A 24303-nucleotide genomic window follows, 5' to 3' on the forward strand; every position below is an offset into this window, starting at 1 on the left:
CCTCCCATCAGGCTGGATTTGTTTTTAGAATGTAGTAGCACAGCTGTGAATCTAGTTGCCTAGAACTGTGCCAATAAAAAGGAAAATCCTGCAAGGTACTTAGTAAAATTGCATTGTTTTGGAATTACCCCAAAACTGAAGACACAGTGAAAAAGAACAAGGAAGCTGTGAAACAGGATTGGAACAATTAAATGAACACAGGTGAATTTTAGGAGAAACCCACAGAGATCCTGTGAACTACGATGGAGGAGACACAAATCGTGAAAAATCTCCAGGTAGCTTGGTACGACTTGATTCAACTGAGGATCAGATAATACAAGATTAAGCTAAGAGATGTTTCCCAATTCAAAGAGCAAAAGAGGCACCAAGGGAATGGATGAAGTTGCTGGTTACTGACGAAAAATTACAGGTGGGAGGGAGAAGGAAGGAAGTCAGAATATAAACTTAAAAATCTTAAAGATTATGTCAGAGGAATCGTTACATCAAATTGGCAGGAGGACCATGGGAAGCAGTTCTAAGAGGGAGAAAAGCAAGAAAATACACATGCATGTGTGCATTTAAACTAAACAGCAGTATGGACAAGCACCAAGCCTTGCTGACTTGCTTTATTCCCTGTATAAATGAAAGGATATATTTTGTTTGAGTTTGTTTGGTTTTGATAAGGAGCAACAAAAGGGGAAAGGGTGTGAAACCAATCAGTCATAACTGATTCTTTGTACGCATCTTGGGAATTTTGCGTGTTCTGATTACTTTTAATTCCTGCTGCAGAAAGAGAGTCACTGCAGATTATATCACCTTTCCCCCGTAAAGGAAAAGGAAACCAGAGCTACATCAAGAGAGCAGCAGGGCTGCAAGATCGCAACTTTCTGTTACTCAGGGGGCAGAGTTCAGGCAGTGCCATGGTCTGTCTTCTCACAGAGCTGTAAACCAATACACATGACACTGCTCTCAGTGCCTTCTGTCCCACACCCTAAGAGAAAAAAAAATTAAAAGGGAACCCTTTGAATCACCCTTTAGCCCCTGCTGGCACATGTCACCAAAAGTAGCAGGGGAGAGGAAAGGGAAGGAGCGATCAGACAACATATCAGCCAAAAGCTCACAGGGAGGAGTGCTGTGAACGCCTGCTGAAACCAACACTGCTCATATCCCAAGATGATAGTGAACTACAGTGTGGACACCAGAGCTTAATGTTAGGTTTATTAGTTGTCTTGCTTTCCAGTCAAAAGAAAAAAAGATGGAAAAGAAAAAAAAAAAAAAATGAAGAGGGTTTGGTTTTGTTTCTGACCAAGTGCAGGAAAGAAGTTTTATTCCTTAAGGAAAATTCTCAGGAGTGGGAATGAATGTGAGGATTGTATGTCTGAATCATCCTGTTAATTCCCTAAATCCCACAGCATGTGGGGTTTGGATAATGTTCTCTGCTAGGAAATTTTTCTTTTTTAAAATAATATATATTTATTTTGAAGAAAAAAAAAAAAAGGTGGTTTAGAGCCCCTCCCTGTCCAAATCACAGCTGTATCCAGAAAGACCAGTTTTGTTTTTAAGCAGACTTAGCAAATTGCCTTTAAATTGGTCAATTCCAGTAATCAGCATCAGAGTAATGACAGTCACTCAGTCGGCTTCCCCTTTGCCAGACCAAAAATAACCATTCAGCTAAATTCTTCCCAAAACTGTTTATTTCGGCTAAAGTGAGTGCAGTTAGGTTGCAGACACATCTCTCTTACAGTTGGAAAACATACACCTCTATACATGACTTTGTTTCAACATCCCTCTCTCTATGTAATATTCAGATACCACTAGATATATTAGAGGTCCTAGGGATTACATCTTCAAAATAACCAAAAGCATCTCCTCGCTTTCTTGTTAGGCACAGAAGCAAAAGAATGAATTTCATCAGAAACTGCCTGTCAGTTACAGCCTTTGTGCTTGTAATTGCTCTAGAGGAAAAATGCTGCTTCCTCTTAACAATCATGAAAACCTCTGCTGATCACAGGGACTAATAAATCAATATAAAAGCACCTTTCATACTTATTCGATCCCGATACAAAGTTTCATCCACCTAAAAAGCATAAAACCATCAACATCTCAATAAATTTTCCAGATGTTAAGTCAAAACACTCCTAGTTAACCACCTTGGAAATGCCAAGTGGTAGACACACAACCTTATACAGTGTACTTACAGCACAGAGAGCCTGAGGAGTATGAAGCTTGTATGAGGTAGTATGAAGCTTGTTCTGTGCCATCCCTCCAAGGCACCCCATCACCAGACACTGAGGATGTTGCTGACAGCAAGGGCTATACAGCAATATTTGCCTTGACAGCTGGTAGAGTTGTCCTCCTGCGTCTCATAGGAGAATAAAGACATTACCTATAGGAAATATGAACCATAATAATTTAGGACTACTAAAAATGCTTATTTCACACCACCATAGCCACTTGTGTCCCACCCCAGTCCTTCCAGTCCTGGAGATAGGAACGTCACTTAGCACATCAGTTTCATCCCAGCATAAACCAGCATTTTTCCCAAAGATTGGAAAGGACATTTGTGCCAAGGCTGGGGGCAGGAAAATAACATGGAGTTCACAGATATAAAATAACTGTTTAATAACTTGTGAAAAAAATCGATCTAAGTGAGTCTACTGGAACAGGAACGTTAATTAAAACGAGCAGATGAAAACAATTTTCCTGCCCATGGTCACTCAGCATGAGATAGTGGCAGGAAATGATGGTGAGTCATCTAAACAAGGGATGAGAGCAAAATCTGAAGGATACAAAACCCAAGAGATAAAGGCCAGGGTAAGCTACTGATGAATCCCAATGAAGTCACAACCAAAGGTAATTGATTTTTAATCCCCTTGACTCCAAAATATACCACATTTCTTGAATTACATATTTTTATGTTAGATTTAAAAATGTAACAAGAGACCGAACATTTTCATTTGTTACCATTCCTATTCTAAAAATGGAGAACACAGCCATGTGATTTTAATACAAATGAGTCAATATTGTAGTAGTTGTTCCATCCATAGAACTGCATTTGAGCAGGCGTGTGTGTATGTGTACACACATAGTATAAACCAATTCATTATATACATGCACAAACTACATAAGTTTTGCTTCAGACCTAAGAATGGGCTTGTGCTTCCAGAAGATATTTTTCTCCATTAGTTCATCCAATAAAAGACATTTCCTCTCCAATCCTTGGTGTTACACACACTACCTACATTCTAGCAGTATTTACTTACATACAACACATATTCTCCCCTCCTTTTAATTGCTTGACCTACATCAATGGACACACACTACCAACTAATAAAGTACCCAAACTTAAAATAATAAAATAAAATACTGAGTAAGGTGTTTTTCTCACTAACATGCATGGCTTCCTAGGCTGTACTTTAATATACATATGTATATATTCCCTAAAAATAGAAAGGCACTCTTTATGTTTTGTACATAAGCAAAGGGTAAAACCTTCACACTGCTAGCCTTTACAGACGCATAATGTACACTTTAGTGTCATAAAGCAGCGGTAAAATATTTTAGAGATAGCTATAAAACTGTAATCCAAGTTCAACCTTTTCAAAAGCTTTGTTTCACCTCAGCTGTTAGGGTCTGAGCAGGATTATTTATATTTGATCAGTGACAAAGTTCACATGTGGTCCAACTGCTCCAAAGTTAGCTTGTTTTCTGATGCCGCCTCCAGCTTCAGGCTCACCCCTGTGTATCAGAGGGGATGGGCATTTTGTTGTGGATGCTTTTATCTAAAGAAGTTTGCATCACTGAACCCATAATGCTTCATCTGAAATACACGGAAATTTGGGACAAAGCTTAGAAAGGCAGGGCTCTCACTAAACTGTGTGGCTTGCTGGTGGGCTGTAAGAGTGGATTTTGAGGGTTGATCTTGTAGCGGAGTTTGACACAGCTCTCTAGATTTCATTGCTTCCGACACTTGCACCCCTGGGGTGTTCAAGCATTACACCAACTAAATCCAAAATTTCCCTAACATATCTGAAACACAGCAACCTAAGAAGCCTCAGAGCCTTACCCCAGAACAGATCTAGTGAATCTGAGAGTGGAAACTGGAGACAGACCCCTGGGCTCTGACGTCTGCCTTACCATTTGGGCTACCAGAGGCCACTACCCCGCACCCAGAGGCCCTCAGATCAGCCGATGCCAGCCGTATGGGGATGTGTGACATACCAGCACCCTCATGAGAGGTTCTATGCCCACCTTGAAGGCTGTGACTGAATTCCAGCTACTTCTAGATGGTCTCCGTACAAGGAACACGTTTGGTTTGGCTATCTAGGTTTTAAGTTTCAGGTCCAAAAAATATATTAAAACCAAAATAACATTCCTAATTCAGACTGAAAACAAAACTTAAAAACATACAAACAAGGTATCTCAGACACCACAAAACTTATTTCAGCTTGTTCTCTAGCAGGACAGAGTAAGAGGAAGATTGAAACTGTTTATGTTCATAGCATGTTTCACCAACTGATCACTTACAGCAAATTGCATTTAAAGATTATTTGAGGTTTGAGTCTACACTCGTTGCAGTCAGCTGCAGTTTTGCACTGTATCAGTGGGAATGTAAGCTCAGAGGTGATAGAAGATGAAGCAGTGAGCTATCACAACTCAATATACTATTACAGAAAATGCCAAGTTTAGCTCTCATAGCCAGGTGTTTAGACCCACAGCGGTTACACTTATAAGTAACTCTCACTTGGTGAGAGAATAGCTTTGATTCTGCTGTTAACCCACTGAATTGGAGCAAAGACATTTTCCTACGAAATACTGGAATGATTTATCAGTAGGGCATTACAATAAGCAAGTTGATGTTATAAGCACAAAACAAGTGTGGGAAACTGCACACCTTGTTACATAAAATACCAAGGAAAAAACTTGGATTTTGGTTCTAATACTCACATCTTTACTTGACCACAGAAAGCAAGCTACAAAATATCACCTTGTACAGTGAGAAATTTTACAGTCAGGAGGTGTATAACAATTCAATTACTCTTACTGCTTCTTCCTACAAAGAATAAATCCATTTTACCAAACATTTCTGGGGTGATTTTGCATTGCCTTTTTTTTTTTTTTGGGGGGGGGGGGGGAGCGGGGTACTGTTGGGGTTTGGTTGGTTGGTTTTTTAATGACAAAAACTGTGGTTGTGTAATTTATTTTAATTTATTTATGTTAAGGTTATGAAAATGTAAACAGTCTGCTAGAATTTCTTTGACTAGACAAGCATCAGCGCTGACCAGAGAACAGACTTTAGAAGTCTTTCCTACATGTGTCACAGTAACGTGCTTTGGTTTTGGTTTTCAGTTGTAGGTTATATTCAGCTTGGAAATCAGCAAAGTCAGTATTTCAGGATACTCTAGATTCCAGGAAACCTCTAAGAAAGGTAACATGTCAGGCCCTGATTTGGGAATGCTCTTGCCTGTTTAACCTCAAGCACAAGACCTCACATCTTTATTACACCAAACTTTAATCAAGCATTTAACTTTGAACATGTATTGAAGTGCTTTGCTGAATCAGGAAGGATCTGGATGTTTTTAAAGAGCAGCATTGTTAACTGACTGCAAAGATGTTATATCCTGCAACTAGGTTCCTAATGAGCCATGCCTGCTGGCAAGCAGCTGTAGTAGCACACAGCAGCCAGCTGGTCTTCCGCAGCAGGGCACATGGATTGATACATTACCCATGGGACAAGCCCCCCACCAAATATTGCAGTAGAGGTTGCTTCTTGCTCCAAATGTACCGGTTCCTGTGCATACCAGGCTGCTAGTGACATTTTTTCTTTCTTTTTTTTTATTCTTTCTTTTTTTTTCTTTTTTTTTTTTTTTTAAACCCTCTCCATTTTAGGGTTATCTATAAACTAATACTGAAGTGATTTACTTAAATGATAAGTTTTATGGTGGAAGAATATACAAGGCCATAAAGTGTCTTTTACAGCTACTTAAGCAGTGAAACAAAGCTGAGACATTTGATACCTGCAGAAGGATTGCTGGCAAGGATATTCTAATGCAGTGAACATAATAAAAGGAGATAAAAAATTTCAGACACTTTGATTGTTTCCTTCATGCTGTTTCATCTTTTGGAGCTGCATGGAACTGCAGACATTGCTTGCCTCAGAGTTTCTGCAGAAGCTGATAACAGGGACATGTGGTTTGAGTACTAACTGAAAAAAGAAAAGTTTTCAAAAGTGTAGATGTGTTTGAGGGTAAGTAAACAATTGATCAAAGCCACATGCTTAGTGGAAAAGGAATACTACAATTAGGAAATACATTTCCAAGTCACCTTAGTATTTTCAGCAACCTAACCCTGTAATGCTAAAGAGATCACACTTTGCCATGATGTAGGCATATGCAAATCATTTGACTTCAGAGAATTCAAAGCCTCTGTAGCAGCTCTGAATTTGTCCCAAGCTCTCAGTTACCCATTTTGGGCATGTAAATATTACTGTGCAACATTACAGATATTCTGAGAAGCAAAACTGTCTGCTTCAAAAAAGACATGGTGTCAATAAAGACTTTGGTGGTGCCTGTCAAGGGAATATTTGCTGTTTGTAGGCTGTGATTGAATGAAATTCTTTTCAGAGACTACTGTATTACAGTGCCTTAAAGTAAAAATTCTTGAAATAATGCATCTCCTTTAGGTTACTTCAGCTTAAAATCACATTTCTTACACACTTTTCCTTGAATAAAAAGCAAAATCAGAGGAATTTAAGCAAGCCTCCATATGATTTTAACTGTAGCAAGATTGATTTATCATCACTATTCCTTCTCCTCCTTTCTAAATTTTTCATACAACTTTCTCAGGTCAGATTTTTACTGTGTGCACTCTCTCTCCTCTCTCTCTCCATATGCTGTACTCTGCTTTTGTATAGTATCAAACAACATGGGCCCCACTTTCAGCTGGAACTTTTATATAGAGTTGTTATACAAATGAAAGAAAATATTTTAGCAGTTTAAGCTGGTTATTATTTCTTCCGCCCTAGCTAACATTCCTGCTTATTTTGCATGGGTAATTGGTCTTTAGGTTCTGGTTACAAATTCTAACACAATATAGATAAAATGTAAAGGATAGTTAAAAAAAAAAAAGAAAAAGAAAAGTCTGGGCATGTACTGTGTGAAAATACTTTTCCAAACTGTTCTGAATACCGTGGATCAAATTCTGGAGTCGCTATTATTAATAATTCTTAACATACCTCTGGTGCACAAGGTTAACTTCAACCCTTTCAGCTGTAAATTAGTCAGGCTTCAACATAAACTGTAAAATTTTAACATGCTCTGTGTTACCTTAATTGTGACATCTTGAATAAGGCCATCGCTGTTTAGAATAATTTGTGTTCAAAAAATACTTCTACAGCTTCAGAACTAATGAGGACACATCAGAAGACTGTATTTGACATGATATTCTTTTGTCCTTTTACAGAATGGAGTTACTTTGGGTGAATTGGCAGAATCACTTAAATAACACATGACAAGGTGACACATGTTCTCTTGGTGTCACTTTATTTAAACCTGTAAGTCAAGTTTCTCGTTCTTAATGATTTTCAGTAGTATTTTATACTACAGAACGACAGTGTAGCTTTCTGGTTCTTCAACCATCTCCCGTGTCCTGTAAATGACATCTAAAGGATGAAAAGAGTGTCAGCTCTTCTATCACCACAATATTTGGATTCCTACTCACACATTCAAACAAATTTTGAGAGACTGAATTTAAACCAAGCCTGAGTACTTGTGGTTTTCTTAGACAACCAACTTCCCAGACTTTCAGTTTGCAAAAGTCATCAGAACATTAATAATTCTTCTCCCTTGAACCACAGATACTCTTTTCCCATTTATTTGTCTTCCTGTAAACACATTTTTTTGCTTCAACACAAAGCAGTTGCATCCTACACATCTAATCAGCATGACCACAGTACTTTAAAACCGCCTTTAATCAAAACTGCAGTGTCCAAACTATTCCTATATGCAACTACCACAAGTATGCACCCACAGAGGCATCTTTGCCTTTTTAAGTTGCAGTGGGGGAGCCTGCATTTTTCACACATCCTTTTCTACTTAGCAATGAATAATTTATCACTATAAATTTAACCTTCAAAGATACCCAATACCTAAGACTTAGAAACAATAGACATAGGTGAGGCATGCTACAAGTAGCTCATTCTGGCATGACAATTTTTGTATCATGTCCCTATTTAAAAATGATTCCCAAGTGTATTATATTCACCTTCTTCCTTTGCCCAGGAGGATCCAAATCTGGGGTAACATGTCTGATTCCAACATGCTTAAAAGCATCTGCTCTTTTTTTCAATTGCTTGTTTTAGGCCTCAGATAAATTCTTCCCACCTTGAGTCTTTCCCAGTTATTTTCTACTCCCCTCAGCTCCTTCCTGGCTGGTTATTTCTCCCCTCACTGAGACTCCAGTGGATTTTGTGCACAGAAGTTGATTTAAACACAGAAGTACTTGGGGGTGGAGGGAGTGTCACAAAGAGATGATTGTGAAGACACCAGTATTTCAAGCAAGCCATTTTTTGTTTCTTCTTTTTCCCCTCTATAGTGGACCCTGTAAAACAAGTGGCTCTTTTCTCCCTCACCCAGTCTGTGCTTGTGCTTCTCTTGCTCTTGACATTACTGCGAGTCTCATGACTCAAAGACGCAGTTCCCAAAGAGAAATGCTCAAGTGAGAATGTCATGACCAGCTAACCACAAATGCTACCATTATTCATCGTTAGGCTGAATTATTCCTGCCCACCATAGATCACATCATTATGCAAAAGTATGAGCTAAGAATATGGGGAAAGACTGGCAGAAGGCCTCTTTCAGAGCCATGCCAAACTTTACCGATTCATGTCATGAACAAAGCATGTTTATCAAGGTAATTTTTTTATATTACAAGTACTTTAATGCTAAAAGGAGTCCAGGTGTTTATTTCTGAACTACAGTGCACACATTTCCCTGACTTACATTTTCAAAAGAGGGGACTAGATACTATAACAACAACAACATGAAAAGAGATTTGAGCTCAGTTTTTTCCATAGCTTCATTCACCACTGTGGTCATTTCTCTTGGCAGTGACATTTTAAAAGCCGCAAGAAAAGACCAGAAACAAGGTTGACTTTCAGATTATTTTTTTTAAAAAACTGAATGTTGTCAGCATCATGTTTAGAGGGAATATTTAATCTTTGTCAGTCCTATTTTTTTTTTTCCCTAGGACCTATACAGGAAAATAAGTTTGCAATTCAGAAAAAAATATACATTAACAAAATACATGAGGAAAAGCCTCAAAGGAAGACTTCTTGCTAATTTAGGGGAGATTAATCAAAGAGAAAATGACAGCAACTCATTTTTAGGGCACCATCACATGAAGACCCATTTAGCAATTACACACGTACGTGACAATGAGCCACACGCAGCTTGAATATCCTGGAGCCTGACCCACACATTATTACAGTTTAGTGATTTCATGGCAATGATCTCACCCTGCTGCCTGGGATCGGGGGTTGGGGGAGGACAATTATAGGTATCTTTGGCATAAACACACAACCAGGAATCTTACAGGACTGTCATCACCCTAGTATTAGCATTACTGATAAAACTGAGGGCAAGCAGAGGAGACACGAAGGGGTACAGCAAGGTACGTGTGACAACGCTGAATCCATATGAGAAGCATCCGAGGAGTAGCATGCACCTTATTTCTCACAGAGGTAAAGGATTTGAAATGACACTGCCAGAGATCCCAGTTATGAGCATGACCGTGAGCACCTTATACCCGACTTCAAACAGACCAAGCACAAAACCTCGTGAAAACATCAGTTTCCTTGCCAAAGAACAGCACAAGCAGCACAAGCTTCACTTGTCCCATTTCTGCTTCCCTGACCTGCGTCCTTGACACATCCACCAGAGGAAAAGGCCTGGAGCAGGGTTGCTGTAGGGAAACATACAGCAAGGATGCAGCAGCAGCCACAGAGCAGCTACTCAGCCAGCTCAGGGCTTCATCTTGCATTGGTGCTCAGGTTTCCTTTGGCAAGTTGTTAAACAACTGCCTGACTACAGCTAGCCACACTCAGAGACCAAGTCTAAGTGTGCTAGTGCAGGTCCCAGATTTGAAAGTATTTTTACATAATAAAAAGTATCTGAAATTTACAGCACTTTGAGATTAAGTACATGTTGTTACAGATAAATACCAACTCCCAGAGAAATGGCTTAGTGCTCAAAATATTTTGACTCTATGACACACTGCCCACAAGCTCCACAGCTGCTTGGAAGACAGAAGGAAGAGAAACAAATGTATAGCAAAGATTTTCTTAATATATCCATCTTACCGGTCAGTTTGTTTTGATTCAGCAACCTCAAGAAAGACAGCAGGAGGTAGAGAGAGTGAGAAGTACCTTTAAAAGTGCACTGATTTCGTGTATTATCCATGGTTTGTACCATACTCAGATTTCTAGTCCTTTAGCTGTGCTAACCTTTTGTCAGTTAAACACACTCAGCACTAACAAAGAAATCAGACCTTTTTATAGCAGCTGTAAATGTGATTTGCCTCCTTCATCTGAAAGCAATATTTGGGGGCCAGAGAGCTCTCTCAGCTGCACTGCATCTCAACACACAGAGAAGTCTCATGGGGGGGGTAGGGGGGGGTGGGGAAGGAGATGGGGGTCAGAAAGCAGTAGTCACTCTACCTAACCTGGGCATACAAGACATTAACAATTATGCACACAATGAATGTAGGCTGCCTACACAGTATGCCTGGAAATTAATGTTTTAGGATAACGAAAGGCCACACTGTTATGAGCTTGTCTAAAGGCCACCCACAGGTCTAACAAATAAGGGGCTTAGGGCAAGATGGAAGAAGTTGCTTATGCCAAAGGAAAGGAAAAACATGTTTTGAAGAAGAAAAAAGCCAACCCTGTCTCCGCCCATTCCATTTTTCTTTTGCCCTCCTGCTCTGCTGCAAAGAAAAAGCTTCACATTTGGTAAGCCGCTATAATATTCCTACCAGGAAGGGAAGGACAAGTATAGTGGAATCCCATTTACCCCAAAGGCTGGATTTTGTTTTATGTCATGTCTCTTGAGCTTAATTTTTTTTCCCGTAAGCTTTGAACATTTTAGCTTTTATTAAGAAAAAAAGAAATGTTATAGGAAAAACTATAGAAATTTTGTCCAGATTTAATCTTTATGTTAAAGATCTCCACCCTCTGTGCTTCAGGCCCTGCTCCTTCAGTGTATGCCTCACTCGCCCAGAGCTCCTGCATAGCTGCCCACTGAGACCCAGGGTGATGGAATAAGAAATGACCCAAGAACCTCCCACTAATATTACAGTGATTACTCATTTGCACTATTGTTCTCAGATCAAAAAAGGACAATTATCGAACTACCACAAAACAGTAATATTTGGGAGCAGGGCAAAATGGTTGATGGTTTACACTTTCTTGACAGTTTCACCCCCTGTGCAGTTTGTTTCCTTTTTTCCTTCTGCAAGCCACCATCTCTTTTCTCACTACCTCCCTCTTAGGAGAGCTTGAAAAAGACCTGAGGGCAGCATACAGCAGATGCCAGCGCATGACCTCCATCCATCCATAGCCAGGCATGATGTGGGAATGAGGTTTGGTGCTGGTTTCCATGGCAATGCAACCACACAGTAAGTACACATATCATATATGGGTTTTTCACAGACATACACAAAACAATAGAGCTAAGCTTAGGACATAAAGGTAAGCTTAAGGCACAGGAGTTACCACTGCCATGCAAAGGCAGAGTTACTTTTAATGTTTTCCTATATCTACCTTTTTTTCCTGCAACAATCTATCCTTTCTAAGCAAGCATTGAAGATTACCAGTTTCAACAGCTCATACATATATGTAAGGTCTATAGAGTATAGTTGTACGTACAAGCACACAAGACAGACCATCTATATATAGTCAAACAGTACTTCCAGTGACCCCTCTTTACCCTCTCATGTCTGAGAGAGTTTCTTAAGGGCTTTCCTCAGAACCACAAAGCCAGAGCTTTAATTCCTGACCAATTTCCTAAGCTCAGCGAAAGCCAGAACAGATGTATGTTCACCACAGAAACATCCTGTGATTTTGTAAAGCAATTTGAAAAAAAAAAAGTATATAAAATCTGACCTTGCAAGGCTAAGCACTCTGAAAGCTCTTGGATCAAAAAAGTCATTAGGAAAAAGAAATAGTTTGTTTTAATGTTTTCCTTTTAAAAAGAAAGTGATTTTCATTAGATGAAAGCACTTAATGGTTTGAACAAAAATCTAAGGCTGTCAAACTTCCAGCATGGGCATTGCATCTTATGGCTACTCATTTCCTAAGCTCATGGAAGGGCAGAAAACCAGCATTGTACAGGATGTCCCTCAGTTCCACCACTTTCCTGCCTCACTCCGGCAGAGAGCTAACCCTGTTCCTCAAACAGGTAAGAAGGCACAGCTGTTCTCAATGGGCTTGAGACATCTCTTGGAGTCAACCACAGGTTTCTAAATTTAGGGCACATAATACTTTGTACAAAAGCTTGTGATCCTGTATGCTGCACAGAAAGTTGCTCTTCTTCAAGTCCCATTTTTGGGCTGGCCATTGCAGACTGCCCCATGATCAGGTAAAGAACTGATGCATTTTCTTGAGTATTAAAAGAAATGTTCCTGTCTTACCAGTACTGGACCCTAAAGGCTCTCTGCCAGAGCTGAATATCTTACTCAAGACTGCAACTAACAAACATTTTTCAGGGCTTTTTAGCATTCTCATGTAACTGTCTTCCACAAATGCCAAACACCATAGACTAATGTTGCTTGACAAGCCATAATTGACACAATGACAACCCAGTATCTCATATCATCATATAATCTTTTTTTAAGCAGTGTGGCAACCTTTCCAGTTATCCACACTTCCTTTAAACATTTCACTTTAAATACAGTGAAATGAACTTTATAATTGGCAGTTTAGTATAATGAAGCACTTGCAAGAGCTATAATGTCTTTTTCTCATTTTGCTCCTAATCAGCATCCATAATTTGCACTTAATTCAGATTATCAGCATATCACTACTATAAATGGGAGAAAACTGCATCATTTGACTGTAAAAGGAAAGATTAAAAATACTGCTCAAAACCTAGCAGATAAAATATGAACGCACAAAATACAGTAATCAATAAACTTTCACACCTGGGGTGAGAAAGTGGACATGAACTTATGGAAAGTTTCCAGAAACCTCCCTCTCTTCCTTTCACATACTGTATGGAAAAGCATGCCAAACCCCCAAAAAACATTCCCACTTTGAAGGGGAGAGGGGGAAAGTAAACCACATGCCTTCTATAAATAGTGCTCTCCTCCCTTAAATAAACTTTGTGCACTCAGCCTATGACTGTGCTACAGTTTAAATATTTTGCTAACCTTGTGCTATATTCTCAAGAAAGCAAAAAACACCACTGAAAAACATCTGCCCCCAAAGAAAGTTGCAGGCAAGAGTGCTTAAAAAGTGGCTTTTCATCTGTTTAGAAAGAGGGGTGCCCTTGCTAGGAATGCAGCCTGATTCATCCTAGGTCATCTGGAAGGGCTCGGCTCAAAGGTCCCGCTATTTATTCACAGCTAAGAAACTGCCCAGCTACACTGACTTTATAATGAAGCTGACTTACCCCCGCACAAGGGAAAGAGAATAGCATCAAAAGAAACAGTCTTACTGGGATTTTAAAATGAAAAATCATCTTAGCAAGCCACTATCTGAGGAAAGAGGAGATTTCTTTAGAGAGATTATACTTTTTAATTGATTAAGGCACATACGCGAAACAATTCGAGTGCAAAGACACAACTCGGCTGAAACAACAGGCTGGTTCAGAGCCCACGACCAGACTGTTTGGTCACATCTGTGAAAACAAGTGCGCTGTGAAAGACCATGTTCAGCCCGCTACAGAAAAAAGTAGACATTGTCTCCCATTAAACTCTACATTGCCCCATGACAGCCATAGAGGGGAGCGAACACCGAAGGATGACAAAAAAAAAAAAATCAGCTCCCACCCAGTTGTCCTCTAACTCTGACCTCCAAATGACTGAATTTGCACTTTGCATATATGAATAGACCACACTGAAGCCTACAAATCATATACATACATATATATGCACTCCTCCACCCCCTAATCAACAAAACATCATCCTCTCTTTTAAAACCTTGGCAATGGGGAGATTAAAGTAGGTCAATGGGTAGATTAACAACAACTACACTGAGTCTTTCCATTCAGTATTCTGGGTTGCAAAAAGCAGACTGCGGGCAATACAGTGTAAAAAGGCAGAAGCAGAGATAATAAGATAGGTCACCACAAAGAAGGAAAAAAACCACTGCACTTCTGAGTGACTAAATTAAAATAAATGGGAATTATCATCTTCTGATCTGTCTGTATGCCAGTTACAGTTATCAACAATCAAGCTTGCTTAAAAATTGTGGTGTTTAAAATAATTCTCTCAGCTCCTTATTTGTACTGGAGTAGGGTTCAGCCATATAATACACATAGATCTTAACTTCAGTATTTTCCTCCCCAAAAGTAGAGCTCCCTGCAAATAGTGCTAGCAAATTGTAATTTACAAGTTGGTCATCCTGGCGCAAGTTTAGGGGGGAAACACTGCCCACTAAGCCAAGTAGGGACTCTCTGATAATCAGTTGTGCATTTGGACACACATAAAGGCAGAAAAAGACTGTTATCATAGCTTTATCTTCAATCACACTCTAGTACAATAACTATAATGACCCAAGAATGATAGGAAAAAATATGCAAAAGGTGGAGGAAACTGTTAAAAGTGCAGAGTGCAGACAGAAAACTGCACCAGTGACCTGTCTCTCCCTGGGCAATCTCAAATTTCAAATGTCTAGCAGCCTGTCTGGGCTCCCACCAAATTTGTCTTCATAGGTTACCCAGAACAACAACAACAATTCTCACTTTGCTCTAGTAATGCTTCAAGCAGAGTCACAAATGATGTAAACTCCCTCTACCATCTTCACCAATATCACCACCCCACCCCCACCCCCCACCCACCCCCCCAAAAAGGGGGAAGGAAATCTGAAAACATCACCTAATAAAATAACTATGTGGAGACCAGGAATGTGTTTACTTTGCTAGAGCTGAATGTGATCTGAGCTCATTCTTTGCATTTCCAGCCAGACGTCTGCCCTGGTACCTGCTGCTGCTGCACAAATCTTGGCCAAAGGAAAAGGTATTCCTGGGTTCCTCATTCAAAGGCTCCAGTTGTCCCCTGGGAAATGACCTGAGCCTTTAAAAAAATAAAAGTCAATTGTTCAGAGTGCTCTTGATGCATGCTGCTAAGGCAGACCCAACAACAGACCTAGAAGAGCACACTGCAAGTCAAATTGTTTGTACATTTTAATTACAGTTTACACAAAATGAAAGGCAGGTTAATAAGCTCAGTTCATAAAAAATTAATAAGAACTGGCATTTTTGTACAGAAAATCTGGAGACGTAGCCTTCAGAAGGCTGATCAGAAAAACATTTTACATGCAAAAGTCATTTACAGTCCTCAGCTGGGAAAGAGGAAGAAGCAAAAGGGGCAGGGGATAAAGAAAGGAAAGAGGGATTTTATTTAATAAAAACGTTTTAAAGAGAAGCATTTCTCATTAAGCCAGTCCCTCTATACGAGAGCCGCAGATTCAAAAGGTTTTCTCCCATGAAATGTTTTTCAAGACCATTGAAAGCACACAACTGCACAGACACAGGAAGCAGAAGAAAACTATTTCGAGCAGCAAAGCTGGAAAGGCAGACAATAGTTGCCACCTCCAGATAGTGAGAAAGCATGCTTTCCCAAGGGATCCATGGCCACCCGTATTTAACACAGATAAGTGAGAACATGCTCCGCTCTGGCCACTACTGCAGCTGCTCGCTTGAAGCACTGGGTGGCCCTTCACTTCAGCCACCCTGAATGCTTTTAAATGGAAAACATGAGCACAGAGATCTGGGTGGTGTTCTGAGTGCAGTGGCCTGAAAAGGAGGGGAGGTGGGGTTGTCCCCTGCCAAACATAGTCACAGCCCTGTGCCAGGGAATCCCATGCAGAGAACCCTGCAGTGAGGTGCAGGCTGAGATAGGCCACACATCCGGAAAACACCACCCTGGATTTCCCAGTAACACCACCAAAATTATCCAATCATAACACATGCTTTAGTAGGACCTTTCTTACATCATGTTTTGGCTATCTCGTATACGATACCACTGTTTTCAGTAAGCGGAGAGCACGAGAAAGGTGCCGCATGCCAGGGCTTGCTCAATGTTGTCTTTCTCACCCCATCTTCATAGCTCCATGTCCAGGGTTACACTTCACACACTTCCCCTCCTTGTAGATAGCTGTGGCTCTAATTCCTCATACTAAATTTACTTCCAAATGTGTAATGAGAAGTATTAATGCATGACTTCCAGTATCTGAAGGGGGCCTATAGGGATGCTGGGGAAGGTCTCTTCGTCAGGGACTGTAGTGACAGGACAAGGGCTAATGGGTTAAAACTTAAACAGGGGAAGTTTAGATTGGATATAAGGAGGAAGTTCTTTCCTGTTAGGGTGGTGAGTGCTCCATCCCTGGCGGTGTTCAAGGCCAGGTTGGATGAAGCCTTGGGTGGGATGGTTTAGTGTGAGGTGTCCCTGCCCATGGCAGGGGGGTTGGAACTAGATGATCTTGAGGTCCTTTCCAACCCTAACTATTCTATGATTCTATGATTTGGTCTATGTTTAAAAGGAGACTCTCCTCCCCAGATGGGGTAAAAGGAAAATTATAAAGCTGTATCCAGAAGAATATCATTTCCAAGTAAGGCACCTTCAGTTTAAAAAAAACCCTACTAGATTCTAATTTATTAATGAATAGCTGCTGTCTTTGTATTTTTGCTGTACTTATTTCATTACTGTCTGACACTTCCTATTGTCACTGCTTGAATTTTTAAACACTTCCGCATGACTAGTGCTAATCTCCACATTTCATGGAGGGCTGATAATAAAAGAAGAGACACACACGGGTGTATAAGAATGATTACAGCTAAACATGTGCTCTAAAGCCCACTCAACATCTCTCAATTTCTCACATTTTTCCCTTCCTCCTAACTCCCACCTTCTGAAAGGAAAACAAAAATGGAAAGAAATATTAATTTCTTTCCCTTTCATTTTGGACTTGAGCTGGATTTATTCTTGATCAAGACAGAAAAAGAGCTTCTTCTCAAAGCAAAAGGACTCCCAGCACAGGGTGCAAAGACGCAGGGCTCTTCTGTGAAACAAACAGTTGGCAAGCAAACAGCAGCCTTTGTATCTTGATTTTCTTTCAGAAAAATCTTGTAGAACTGGTACAACAAGCTATTGTGAACAGCTGCTTTGAGGATAGAACCTTGCAATAAACAATCTCTGATTTACACACAGGACTACATGTGCCTAGACAGTCTTTTATTTGTTTACTCCCAAGGATTTCGACACCTCCATGACCCTGACTCGCTGAAACACGCATTTTATGCAGATAAGTGCAAAGACCTTATGTGCTTAAAAGCACTGTTAAAGGACATTTTTGGTTTGCATTTTCTTAAAATCCTACTACCCACACCCTGAAAGAACAGCCAAGACTCCTCTGCAGAATGATACATCTCACTGGCACAAAAGCCAAGCTTACTGGCTGTAGTGACACCAGCTTCACCCATCTTACTCCCTAGCAGAAACATCTGCCACACTTCTACCCAGAGCTAACCTCCTCACAGCCTTTGCTGGGAACCAGCAGGTATACTTTTTTAAAGTGTGATGCAACGCTTCACTGGGGCTCGGGTGCTTGCCCAGGAACTGTATGCATACCTTCTTGCCCATCCTTTGGGCAGGAGACCTTATCCCACCACTTCTTTGCATCCCCTGTTTTGCTTCTTTCCTATCTTCCTGTTTTCACAGGATTCCTTCCTCCTCCCAACTGCTGCAGCCCTCTGTCTTTTCTCCACACTGTTCTCCTCCTGTGTAAGACTCTCTGGGAGAGGTCCCTGCTTTCTCATTCCTTTTCATGCCCTGTCACCTTCCCAAAGGCCCCAGCAGCACCCCTGCTCTCAAGCTTCGTGAACACCACTGATTCTTCCACTTCCCCCACAGCCTGCTGCAGATCGATTTCCTATCCCTAGCTTAGGTTTTAGGCTTATTACAGGCCTATGTAATTCCACACATACACATGACCTTTAAAATAGCTTAAATGTATAAATGTGATGGGAAGGTAGGGGAACAAATCTTCTGTTCTTTCCTTAAAAGGTGATGAAATTTACACTTCCACAGCCAGATCATCATGGTAAACAGGTACAAATGACCCTGACTGCTTAAAATGTTCATTTTGTGCAAGCAATAGGTGTTTTTCAGCACCTTGTTTCAATAGCAGTTTTTCCACACAGTACATGCACTGCAGACATCTAGCTACAGATAAGGGCTTGTTTGCATTGTGCCAGCAGCACCTTGTGGCTCTACTGGTGGAAAGGACATATGGCCAAGATTTCCTTATGTCCCAGCTACCACTGACTTTGTAACCCAGGCACTGTGATTTATAACAGCCCAGCTGCCCAAGTAATAGCAGTGCCTGCTCCAGTGCTTAACAGAATTCTGTCACTCCCAGGCTACTGCTTCCTTAGATGCAATGCCCTAGCATCCCCAGTTGTCACCATGAACAAAGCAATCTTGCCATTAGGAACTGCGTTTCTAGCTGAATTTGTCACTTCTTCCACTGCCAGCCAAAAATGCAACAGAATCAGCACAGTTCATTGCACTGGGCACCAGCAAGCAGAATAGGTATGCAGCCAGCTCAGCCAGACTCATAGCTGGGTAACCACATTATACAGGATGTCTGAGGTCATTCATTCGTAGCTAACAGTGATCAAATAAAGCTGAAGCTTTTATCTCATCAGCCATGGCCACTCACCAGAGATTCCTTAATACCAAATAACATTCACCTGGGAAGCCCACGATTTCTTTAAGGATTTGCAAGTAGGTCTTGCACTTGATATGCTGGGCGAAGAAATAACCTGCTTTATTGTGGCCCCCCATATTTAGGTGAACGGGGCTTAGCTTATTTTGTATCCCTGTCTTAGCAAAGAGAAAGGACCTGTGTTCTAGTAGCTCTGCTCTAAACAGAATGAAAAGAGGCAGTAGCAAACCACTCCTAATCAGTCAAAGGCATACCAAGAGAGCTTGCTGATGTCTGAAAAGTCCTGAAAGACTTGCATAGCACACCTGCTTCAAAGAGAATGGCTAACACAGCTGGCTAAAAGACATTGCTAAGTTGTTTGCATAATAATTTAAGAGCAATCCTGAGGTGAAAACAGCTCACAAGAAATAAAGTGGATAGGTTTTCTATGGCTTCCACAAATCCCACCCCCCACCCTGGAATCCAAACACATAGTTCATCTACTTGGCATCTAGCCCTTACTTCCAGAAAGTGTAAGTGGCATTTCTAAATGTTAACTCCTACAACTGAAAACTAAATGTGCTGCACATAAGCCTGAGCTGTCCGGTTTTCATGCAACTGGCATATACACTGGCAATTTAACAGCAACCCTAAAGCTATGTCTAGCTTGCATACGCACACCTATTTACATGAATTGCTACAAAAAGAAATGCAAACCATCATGAGAGCTGATTGTTCTCGTGATTTCCCTTCAACATTAATGAAAAGCCTGAGAGCAAACAACATTCTACTCACCTTGAAATAACAAGGAAAGTGAATACACAGGCCAGGCTTTGAGGGCTATACACAGCCTTCAAGGTTCATTGTGGACCTCCTAAAGCAAAGCTTTCTAAACTCGAAAGCCCTCAGATATCATCTACTGAGCTCTTTCAAATACAGGACAAAGTCTCTCAGTACAAAGAAAGAAATACACTCAATCCTCAGGCAATGCTTTGAAAATTTACTCCTTCATGCCTTTATATTTAAATAATGACATTTGTCAGAAACTTGCAAAGATCGCATTTAAGACCTTTTTTGTTCGCTTTAGGTAATTTGATCACACTACCATATATCTTCGTTCTTCCTTAGGAGCCCCTTGGAAAACTGTAAAAAAGAACAGAAAACTCTGAAAGTCATGCGGCAACATTACCTACTTGCCCAGGGATGAAATAAGAGATCTCCTGATCATGTCCCTTGTGCAGGTCCAGCTGCCAATGAGAATCAATTTTCTGAAGGCAGGGATTGATCATGAAACTCCTTGCATTGGCACAATGTCATAATATAAAACATAAACTGCTTACCTTCTAAACCTCTCTCCTTCTCTAATTTGTCTCCTCAAGGAAATAGTTACAGACTGTTTTCTCCAGAGAAGATACCTAATTGCCTACTGCAGCCTTAGATCAAGCAGGTATTTGCATGCTTTAATTTATGTCTACAAAGTTACTTCTGGGCACAAAAGAGCTCTACAAAAGCCAGCTTAACCAGTTTTTGATGGCTGAGTATACACCAACCAACCTTAATGTCTATTTTGCATTTGAAATTTAGTGTTGATTCCCAATATTTTTTTATTTTTTTTTTAAGTAAATAGTACAGTCATGACAGACCTAGGTCTTTATCAGGTTAAAAATACTTATCTCTTATCTTGTGGGTTCATTATGCTATCTGCCATGATAAGAGTACATGCACAAGGTAGAGGAGCATGTGAATTCACAGACCAACAGGTACTCTTGGGAATTGCCCAGATACACACTTCTGGTGCACGGCAATTACCTCACACTACTTCACACTAACCATAGGTCAAAAGCATGTACTGAGGCAGTAACCAACACAATGAATTTACAATGAACTCACTCCGCAGTAATTTGTGTACCCACAGCCATGGTTATGGGTACCAGAACTGGGCTGGCTTCTTACTTTCTGATATTTTGAAATTCATGTCCTTCCACCTGTTCATGTTTGTCTTGTGGGGTGAAAACATATTTCATAGTCATAGGGAAACTTTGTCACGTTTGCCTTCCTATATTTTGACAGTGCAACAACATGGAATAATCCTAAACATCAAATACCACCACTGCAAAGAGGTCTGCCAGCATCCTTACATTCATACATGGGTACAATGAATGACAGTGAAAACAAAACACCCTTGCTTGATGAGGTTGCTCCCTAAAGTTTAAGCCAACAATACACAAACAAACCTATAATATTGACAACTGTGATTGCTATGCAAACTCTGTGAAGTGACATTTATATATATCTCAGCAAGTCTGAGGATCTGTAATCCTTAAGCTTTGTTTTAAGCTTGTAACACTTTGCTGAACTCAAAGATTAGTATCTATTCTACCTTTTTTCAATTCAGCTTTTTGAAACGCGAGAGCTCACAAGATTGTACAACTGAAACATTTTTACCCCCAATACCAGAGGTAGTGCAGCCTATATCATACTTTATCAGAACTTTTAAATGTGAGTTTTCCCTTTTCTTTATTCCTTCATGCACCTGTCCCATAATCTTAGTTTATTTTCTACGTTGCCTTTACTTTCTATTCTTGTTTTTCCTCCCATGGTATTTTTGTGTCCCACTCCCCCCCACACCTTTTTTTTTTAACTCCAGAGACTTGTGCTCTCTTCCCATCTCCCACATGTATCATTGTACCTCTTACTAAGCAGGGCTGAGCAATCAAAATGAAGTTAAGATTTAGAGTTAATGTTGTCCAAATTGATTTCAGCTAAAGCAAACCAGTTTTTATATCACCGGTAGCACAGAATGTATAGAATACACACACAATTAGGAATTTTGTTGGAGGGGAGAAAAAAATAATTGGCTTCCTTTGTGTTGGAAGTCCTTATGATGGACTAGCTTTTAAGGGAATATTGAGGTGTTAAACAATACAATTTCAAAGATATTTCATGAAAAACAAGCTATTCTTAATCATGTGTTTCACCTTTTTTTTTTAGCTGTATTATAGTTAACATTTTTCCTCCTTCATCTATTAGAAAAGGTAAGGTGTTGCATCACCTAAGACCAGTTTGTACTTGTACAGAATTTAAGACGCAAGTATACATTTCAATTTCCTGATCTGTTGCCAGCAATATTTCTTCCTTGTGTTTTTAAAGCAAAATACTGAAACTCTAGGGCTTTCCATGTGAAAATACCATTGTTTATAAAAATGTTTAAGGTTTTTGACAAATCAAGGGGTTTGAGCAAGTACAGATCTAAACCCACAAAACTACAGTCTTTCAACAGGTGGCCTGCTACATGAACAGCAAGCTAAACTGATCAATAACTGTGTCTGGATTCCCAGTATCCTCTGCATCAGAATTATCCAGAATGTGAAAATGTTGAATTTATCTGCAAATTTGAATATCAAGATATTTTAATTAGGTGCTCAGATATGGAGCAAGATAGCTGTTGGCAGAGAAGACTTTTAGAGATTTTTGGAAGTTTTATACTCTCAGTAATTTGGGGAAAACGCTGGGGTTAATGACTGTGGTTTTGCAGATGCCAAATGTACTTCTTGAAGCCACAAAGAACCATCTGGTCAACTGTGTTTCATGTTGTCATGATGTGCTGTGATATTATTAAAACTGGTTAGCTTGATGCACCAGGAGGATACAGATCTGAGGCAACTCTAAATGTGCCCAATATACACATAACTTTGTTGTACAACTAATTATGTAATGCTTTAGGTTGAAAGTTTAAGAACTAATTTCACAAACAGTGAGGCCAAGGCAAAATTATCTCTCTCCAACCATTTCTGAAGGAACAAAGACAGATTTGGAATTGATCTTCAATTTGTCATTTAAAAAACAATAAAACCTACTTAAAACTTTGCTCAAATGTATCCATCTTCTTCCACTGAAATTCCTCCATCTCTCTATCATATACACAAAGGTCATGTAATCCCCTCTTTCCGAGTTTAACATTAGCTATCAAACAGTGTATTGCTCCTAGATGTAAGAAATATGTTTTTACAGTAAAAAGAATCATTACTGGCACAACCTTGACAAGGACATGGTGTCCCCATCCCTGGAGGTTTTCAAGATGCAAGTGTACAGGGTGCTAGATAATCTCATCAGGCTTCCTTTCCCACAAAACGCTGGGCCAGGTGATCTTTCAAGGTCCCTTTCAGCCTGGTTTGCTCTATGGGTTCTATGATTCTGTACAAGGGCAGTGCAAATAGAAAATCTTAATCACAAAAGAGATTTAAATCAAAACATTTAAATAAAATCATCGGCAAGTAAGATTTGCTTCAGAAGGCTTTTGCACTTATCTAAATAGCACTCTATTCTATACGTGTGATCCAGGTGACTGCCTTTTAGTACTTTGAAATTGCTTTTAGTGGGAATCTTTCTAAACTATTTATACCATTTGTTTCAGGGTTATTTTAACCTCAGTTAAAACTTGTGATACCAGCCTTTCTTCACTTAGGATTTTAAGTTTGGACTTCAGAAACAACAGCTACATCTAATACCTAAAGCACCCTTCACAATGTTGTGGTTTAGAAATCACCAGAAAGCAGTACAATATCTAAGTATAAAGACTTGAAAACATACTTCAAAGAACTATTTTGCAGACACAAGGTTGTTTTCACAATATTTACTGTGGAGCAATAGGCAAAGATGATTAAATATTTGAAGAATAACATGTTTTTAAGCTGCAGGAAGTAAATCACCTAGAACATGTACACCTCTAAGGAAAATTCTACTATACAAGATAGTCACTGCTGATTACTGCTGCTGTGCTATTTCCAAATGTTCCTCTCCCAAAGGTATACAAAAAAATAGCTCAAGACAGTGGCAGGCACTGATCTGAATGTAACTATGTACTTTCACCTTCTTTTCCTCTACTCCCCTTCTTTTTACATTATTTGACAAATTTTCCTGGAAGAAAATTGGTTCTTGCCTAGAAAACATACTCTAAAAAGCTTTAAAAAAGGCATGTCAGTCCATGGCCATGAGCAAAATCATACAAAGAACAGAAAGCATTTCACAATCCCAACACCAAGGTTATGGCATATGTCAGAAAATGCATGTAAAATTCTTTTGATATTTAAAAAAACAGTTTGTGTGAAACACACTGAAAACAAGTTACTGTATTTTTCTCGTGTTACTACTTGTCTACACCACTGCCACATCATTGTGTCATTTTGATATATGAGAAGTATAATAAGTTTAAATGAAAAGTTTGGTTTCTTGCAGACAAGACAACAATTTTCTTAGACAGAATTTATTATGGAGAAGATGCTAGGAAGTTGACTTCAGTTCTACAATTCCTCATCTGCCCCTACTTGAGGGGAGAGGAGCATGTTGGGAAAAGAAGCAAAAACATCTCTTTAAACAACTCTGTGAGGGTAGGGACAAAG

General features: G+C 39.8%; 1 protein-coding gene across 1 annotated transcript in view; it reads right to left on the minus strand.

Moving 5' to 3' along the window:
* The window catches only part of LOC136009037 (uncharacterized), a 258826-nt gene that overhangs the window by 49387 nt on the left and 185136 nt on the right, over positions 1 to 24303 (minus strand). The window contains exon 9 of the mRNA XM_065669123.1: positions 2178 to 2365. The gene's annotated coding sequence lies outside the window, so the exon portion shown is untranslated. The remainder of the gene's footprint in view (positions 1 to 2177; positions 2366 to 24303) is intronic.

Source organism: Lathamus discolor, chromosome 2 (genome assembly GCF_037157495.1).
Source record: "Lathamus discolor isolate bLatDis1 chromosome 2, bLatDis1.hap1, whole genome shotgun sequence".
Classification (NCBI taxonomy): domain Eukaryota; kingdom Metazoa; phylum Chordata; class Aves; order Psittaciformes; family Psittacidae; genus Lathamus; species Lathamus discolor.